Genomic DNA, 7,237 nt, shown 5'->3' on the forward strand with positions numbered 1-7,237 from the left:
TAACGAAGCCACCAAATGGACTAACAGCTCATGTGGACGCTAACGAAGCCACCAAATGGACTTACAGCTCACGTGGACTCTAACGAAGCCGCCAAATGGACTTACAACTCACGTGGACTCTAACGAAGCCACCAACTGGACTTACAGCTCACGTGGACTCTCAACGACGCCACCAACTGGACTTACAGCTCACATGGACGCTAACTAAGTCACCTCCGGCCAGTTGGTAACAATAATTACACGGTAATTTATGTTGGACGCTACACAGTGTGCTGCATCAGCGAATATTGGGTCGCTCTAGACTCGTAACAGGTCACGTGGACGCTAACTAGGCCACCGACTGATCTGGTTACACTTACTCTATGAGACTTGTTAGTTAACTCTGAGATACTTGTGAGAGCTCACATGGACGCTAACGAAGCCACCGACGGATCTGGTAACGTTCACTCTGTGAGACTTGTGAGATCACATGGACGCTAACTGAGCCAACCCCGGCCAGATTGTATTTGTAATTGGACTTGAACGCTACAGTGTGCTGTATCAGCGAACGCAATGTGTGATGAAAGGCACAAGACTCGGACGCGATTGGACCGACGCTACACAGTATGTTACAACAAACCTGCAAACAAAGTGATCAACAAACCTACGACAAGAAGCGACTTCACATGTTGCGTAGCGTCTTGTCGCGTCCCGTAGCGTTTTGTCGCGTTGAGTCGCGTTTTGTCGCGTCGAGTCGCATTTTGTAAGGTGAATAATTATTTACACTGCTCATTCGCATATTATTATGCAAAACATTAAATGGACTTATGGAAGACTACAACACCAAGTTGACTATTCAAATGCATGAATGCATACATTAGTTGTGCAATCAGAAAGACAATTTACAGAAATGGATTTGAACTAACTTCTAACTAAATTTACTCCCTTTTGACATTATTTTTTAGTAAATTGTCTTGACCAACGGTTTGTATGATGTGATGACAAACTTTTCTTGTCGTAAAATCGTAACTGTGCTACATCATATACTTGTAGAGGATTTACAATTCGTATGCTCAACGCAATGCTCAAGACTGCGATCTTAAGTATTTTAGCTAATTGTACTTGGATGCTAGTGTGGTATGTTAAGTGAAAGACATGCGTAGGGTTTGAATGTCCAATCTTTAATCATTCGAAAAATACAAATTTACTTAAAACTAAAATATAGCTAACTCAACACATTGAATGTGACACCATGTTGCAGTCACTAATTAGAATATAAATGTTACAGTACAACTAATAAATCAGTATACTTCACCTCCCCGAAAAGTACATATTACACCCCCGCTATTAAAAGAAAAAAAAGTAATGCAATGGAATTAATTACTTTTTTGTCTAAGCAATATGAAATTAAAATACATTACAGTTTTTTTTTATGTATAAAACATTTTTGTATTATTTTTATGTGTTATAAATTCTTTATTATTTTTTAATATTATGACATTAGGTGAAATGTCCTTGATTACAACATATGGACCACTGTAAACATTATCAAGCTTATTTCCCACTTGATTTTTTAACAATATCAAATCTCCTTTCTTATAACTAATGGAATTACAATTCTTATCATAATACATTTTTCTTGTTTCCTTACTAACTAAAAGATTTTGCTTGGCTTCCATTTGTGCTCTCTGTAAACGGTACTTCATTTGTAAAGGGTAATCATCATAGTTATACAAGGGTTCAATAGGTAAATTGAAATTACTAGGTAATGAACATAATTTTCCAAATACTAGTTCGTATGGTGTGTACTTCGTTTCAGTGTGTACGGTGGTATTGAATGCAAAGCACCAGTAGGGTAACCATGCACTCCAGTCTTGTTTATTGGACTCGCACTGAATTCTGAGAAAAGCTCCTAAATTTTTATGTGTGTTCTCTAATGCACCTATTGTTTCGTGATGGTATGCAGTTGACTGTAGTTTATTTATTTTTAGAATTCTGCAAATATTGGTCATTATTGATGAAGTAAATTCTGTTCCTTGGTCTGTAATAATTGAATGTGGTAAGCCAAATCTTAAGATAAAATTATCTACAAAACTCTTAGCAACACTTTCAGCATCCTTTCTCTGCAATGGATAAGCTTCAACAAATTTTGTTAAATTACATTGAAGCGTCAATGCATACTTATGGTTAAAATTATCTACATCTAAAGGTCCTATTAAATCTAAACTTACAACTTCAAAAGCGGTGTTAGCCGTTGTCGTAATGACCATGGGCTCCTTAATTTGTTTATTAGTAAACTTATTAATTTGACATTGTTTACATTTTTTTAACATAGTCAATGACGTCATTTGTTAATCCTGTCCAAAAATAATACTTTTTAATATTATTTATCATTCTGTTAACGCCTGCGTGGCCACTCGTAGGTAACAGATGAAAGTCGTTCAAAATTAATATTTTATCTTCTCTATTAGTAACACGTAATACATCTTTAATTACGACGATACGTGGCATCTCCACAGTATCCATTTCTTTCAATAAAAATTGAATATATTTTTCATTGTCTTTACTTTTCACAATAACGAGCTCGTGAATATTAAATTGTTTACATAATAACACTAATTCTCTCGTCAGCACTTTGAAAGTAGATGACGATCGAGAAAATAGGTAAATACAACATTTAGAGGGCACATAAATACAATTGCCTGATTGGCTTTTAATTATACTATCATCATTTTTAAAATTCATCAAATCTAACTCATTTTTTGTTGAACAAATAATAAGTTCTATTCCATTAGAAGGTTTTTTCAGAATTTCTACAATTTTAGGTTGATCAGGCCTTGAAATCGTAGAGTTCTGGTTTGTCAGATCCGTGATATTTTTATTTTTATTAATTTGTCGCTGTTGTGCTCTAGTAATGACCGATACGATATTACAATTTAATTGCTTTAATTCTGTACAAGTCATCGGTAAACGGCTTAATGCGTCTGCAGCAGCATTATCCTTTCCCGGAACATGTTCAATGACAAAATCGTACTCTTCCAAATATAGACGAAATTTTGTTAATCTACTTGACGGATCGGTCATGCTAAAAAGATAAATAAGAGGTTTATGGTCGGTCAAAATTTTAAACTTTTTACCATATAAATAAGGTCTAAAATGTCTTATAGCCCATACTATTGCAAGCAATTCCAATTCAATTACGGGATATCTTGTTTCAGCAGGGTTCAAGTTGCGGCTAGCGTATGAAACAATTGTTCCATTTTTATTTGATAAGATAGCGCCTAAGCCAGTTTTTGAAGCATCTGTTTGTAATACAAATGTATTACTCTCAGAGAAATCGGGATATTGTAGTACAGGTGGGTTACAAAGCGCCTGTTTTAAAGTGTGAAAGGCTGTTTCGCACTCGGGTGACCAAATAAATGGTACATTTTTCTTACAAAGTTTATTTAATGGATATGCTATACTAGCGAAACGTGGGATAAATCTTCTATAATAATTTGCAAAGGCGACAAATCGCTTTACGTCGTCGGTGTTTAAGGGCATGGGGTAATTTTGTAAAACCTCAATTTTTGATGGATCGGGAAAAATGCCTTTATAAGTTATTTTATGGCCTAAATACATAATTTCATTACGTAAGAATTCACACTTGAGTGGATTAAGTTTCAAGTTGACTTTGCGAAATCGTTCTAGGACGCTAATTAGGTTTTTGTTGTGACATTCTAGTGAATTTCCAATTATTATGCAGTCATCTAAGTAAACAAATGCCTGCTTATAATTTAACCCTGACATCGCTATTGTCATAAGTCTGGAAAATACGCTAGGACTGGTTTTCAATCCCATAGGACATCTTTTCATCTGATAAGTCTTATCTGTTGTAAAAGCTGTCATTTTCCTTGATTCTTTATCTAGTGAAAGTTGGTACATTTTATCGACTGTGAAAGCTGTGTATTTTCTGCTATTTTCATCTAAGGATAATTGATAGTAAGATTGTGATAAGTCTAATTTTGAAAAGTAAACACTACCTGAAAGAGAATCTAGGATTTCAGTAATATTTGGTAATGGGAATTTGTCGTCTTGAATAACATTATTTAATTGTCGATAATCAATCACTAGTCGCCATTTTTTCTCACCGGTTTTATCAGATTTTTTGGGAACAAGTAGAACGGGGCTAGACCATTCAGATGTCGATTCCTCAATAATGTCGTTATCTAACATGTCTTGTATTTGTCTTTGTAGTTCTGACTTAAGAGCGTGTGGTATTCTGTATGGCTTTTTATAAATGGGAGTGGTATTATCCTTTAATTTAATAGAATGTTCCATCAAGTTGGTAACTGATAGTTTATCTCCTGGTAATTGAAACACATCGGCGTACTTCGCACAAATGTTTTCAATACTGATCTGCTCCTCTTTATTTAAATATGAACTCAAATCAAGTAATTCAAACAATGTTTTAACTCGTTTAACAGATAAGTTGTTTTCACTAAAGTTACACATCTCAAAAGAATTCAAACTGTGCACTTCTAAATATGAAAAGTCAATAAGTTGTTCTTTATCGGTCGTATTTAAGATACGTATTGCAATTTTACCATTTTTTGGTTTTGCAATAATTCCCGCTATGAATATTCCGGGATGCGAAGGGATTTCCCTTGCTAACACTACACAATCACTACAGTAGTTAGTAGGAATGTATTTAATAATCTCGCAACGCGGCGGTATAGTGTGAACATAACCATTATTACCAATTATCTCGGTTGTGATTGAACACCCTTTATATGATAAAGTTAAGGTGCAATCTTTATAGTTCACTACTGCGTCATATTTTAAGAAAAAATCTTGGCCTAATATTCCGTCGGCCGAACATGACATATTTTCAAAAATATAGAATTTTTGAGTAAATACTTTCCCATCAAAATATAAATCTAGAAAAATGTATCCTATTGAAACTAAATTACCACTTATGCCTTTAATGGTTATTCTATCTCTAATTATTTTATCTAATATATTCGGATAGTGTTTAATCCATTCATACTTAATTACACAAAGACTGGCGCCAGTATCTACTAGTAACTTAACTTGTATATCCTTATCTATTAAGCTTGAGATTACGCTATTATTATTGTAACTCAAAATAAAATTACTTTTTTCATTGGCCTCGAAAAAACTCTATGTTATTGGAAACGGTTTCGGGTTCATTTCCGTCCGAAGACTGCTGAGCGAGGTGCACGCGCGGCGCGCCTTGCGATCGTGCGTCATCATAGCCACGACCGCGGCCGGCGTTCATACTTTGATTCGAATTACCTAAAGTGTTCCGCCAATTGTTATTCACATATTGACGATTATAGTTATTTGATCGGTTGAAATTATTACGAAAGTTTGAGTTGTTGTTGTAATTGTAATTCTGCGAATTAAAATTATTTGTGCGTACATTCGAATTTTGCCTATTATAATTATTTTGATAAGAATTTCGGCTATTACCTCTATTAAAATTACCACGATTTCCACGATATCCGCGATTTGAATTTTGAAAATGTCTAACTTTCATGACCTCGTGTTCGGTTGACATTGAATTTTCGTCAATAGCTGTAGTTATTGCTTCAGACAGTGTCGAAAATTGTCGGGATGCTATAATTGTACTAAGTCGAGAGTCTGACAGACCGTCCGAAAATCTTTTTATGGCAATTTTTTCGTTAATTGGACGTAATATTTTGAACTTACTGTCTTCGCCTTCGGCTTGTGCTAACGTCAATTTCACAAATAAATTCTCTAACTCCTTACCAAATGATTCGATAGACCTTTGGCCTTGTTTCGAATGCAGCAATTGGCTTTGGATAGCAACAGATGAGAGTTTCGGCAGTAATTTTAACTTCATATCTTTCACTAAATCAGATACATTGTCATAACTAGAGTCCATGCGTAATTTAGCGCTTTGGGACAGTCTAGTTTTTTGTACAAATGTAATTAATTGCAATTTTGACTGTTCATTTATCATAGTACTGTAAAGTTCAATGCCATCTATTAGTTGTTTAGTTACTGACTCCTGTCCCGTCATCACAGGTAACAAGGATATGGCTGTTTTAATGTCAAAATTAGGTAATTGTTCATTCGCCATTTTTGAAAGATTTGTATCTTGTACACTGACTAATGAAACAATTTTATTATAATATTCATTAATTTCCTCTACTAATTGGTTAATAAAAACAGTGTCTTTGGAACTAATCTCTGAACTTTCTATTTGCTGACACACTTGAGACAAAATACACCCCAATTTATTATACTCAACTTTTACTTCATATAACTTTTTCAAGGCTAGGTCTGATTTCCTTCTTTCAGGACCTAGTTTGATCAAATACTCTTTATAATACTTCAACGTATCTCGCAATCTAATTAAATCATCACTCATAATAATTAAGTAATTATTTCCGTACAAAGAGCACTTACAATGAGTGTATTTTTATACATTTATGTCACAAAAATAAAATAAAGAAACAATATTTAAAAATAGCACTTACTTAATAACATCTTAAACGCAAGGAATACGATAGCTGGCCGTTGTGGTCATCGCTGGCGGGCTGGCTGACCTGGCTGGCTCGCTGCAGGACGGGTAGGCTGGCGCTCGAAGACCTTGGCAGCAGTGATGGGTGGGCCGGGCTATACCCTGGACTCCGTGGGCCGGGATTTCCCTGGACTCCGCTCGAACATGGGCCGGGCTATACCCTGGACTCCGTGGGCCGGGATATCCCTGGACTCCGCTCCTTCAATTCTTCTTTAAGGTGTGGCCGTTAGCTCAAGAGTTGACGTGGCATTGTTGGCCAAATTAAGACGTGTCAACTCACGGCGCAATGCTTTCATAGCTTGGTGACGGCATTTTTTGAAGAGGTAGTATGCGAGTGAAACCACCAAAATGATGAGTACTGCGATCACCAGAATTTCAGCAAGTTGTAGACCCGAAGTTTTTTGCGTGTTGGCGTCGCCGCTGGCAGTTTGGGCGATGATAACTTCTTCTTTGCTTTGCTTGTGTCCCATTTTGAAATGCAGCTAATAATGTTCTTCAATAATTTGTTCAATTTTCTTGTAGTTTCTAGAGTCTTGCCGGTTGATTTTCGCCAGTTGTTCTTGAATCTTCAGTTTCTTTAGGCAGGGTCGCCATGTGGTATGTTAAGTGAAAGACATGCGTAGGGTTTGAATGTCCAATCTTTAATCATTCGAAAAATACAAATTTACTTAAAACTAAAATATAGCTAACTCAACACATTGAATG

The sequence above is a fragment of the Ostrinia nubilalis genome, chromosome 27, assembly GCF_963855985.1.
Source record: "Ostrinia nubilalis chromosome 27, ilOstNubi1.1, whole genome shotgun sequence".
Taxonomy (NCBI): Eukaryota; Metazoa; Arthropoda; class Insecta; order Lepidoptera; family Crambidae; genus Ostrinia; species Ostrinia nubilalis.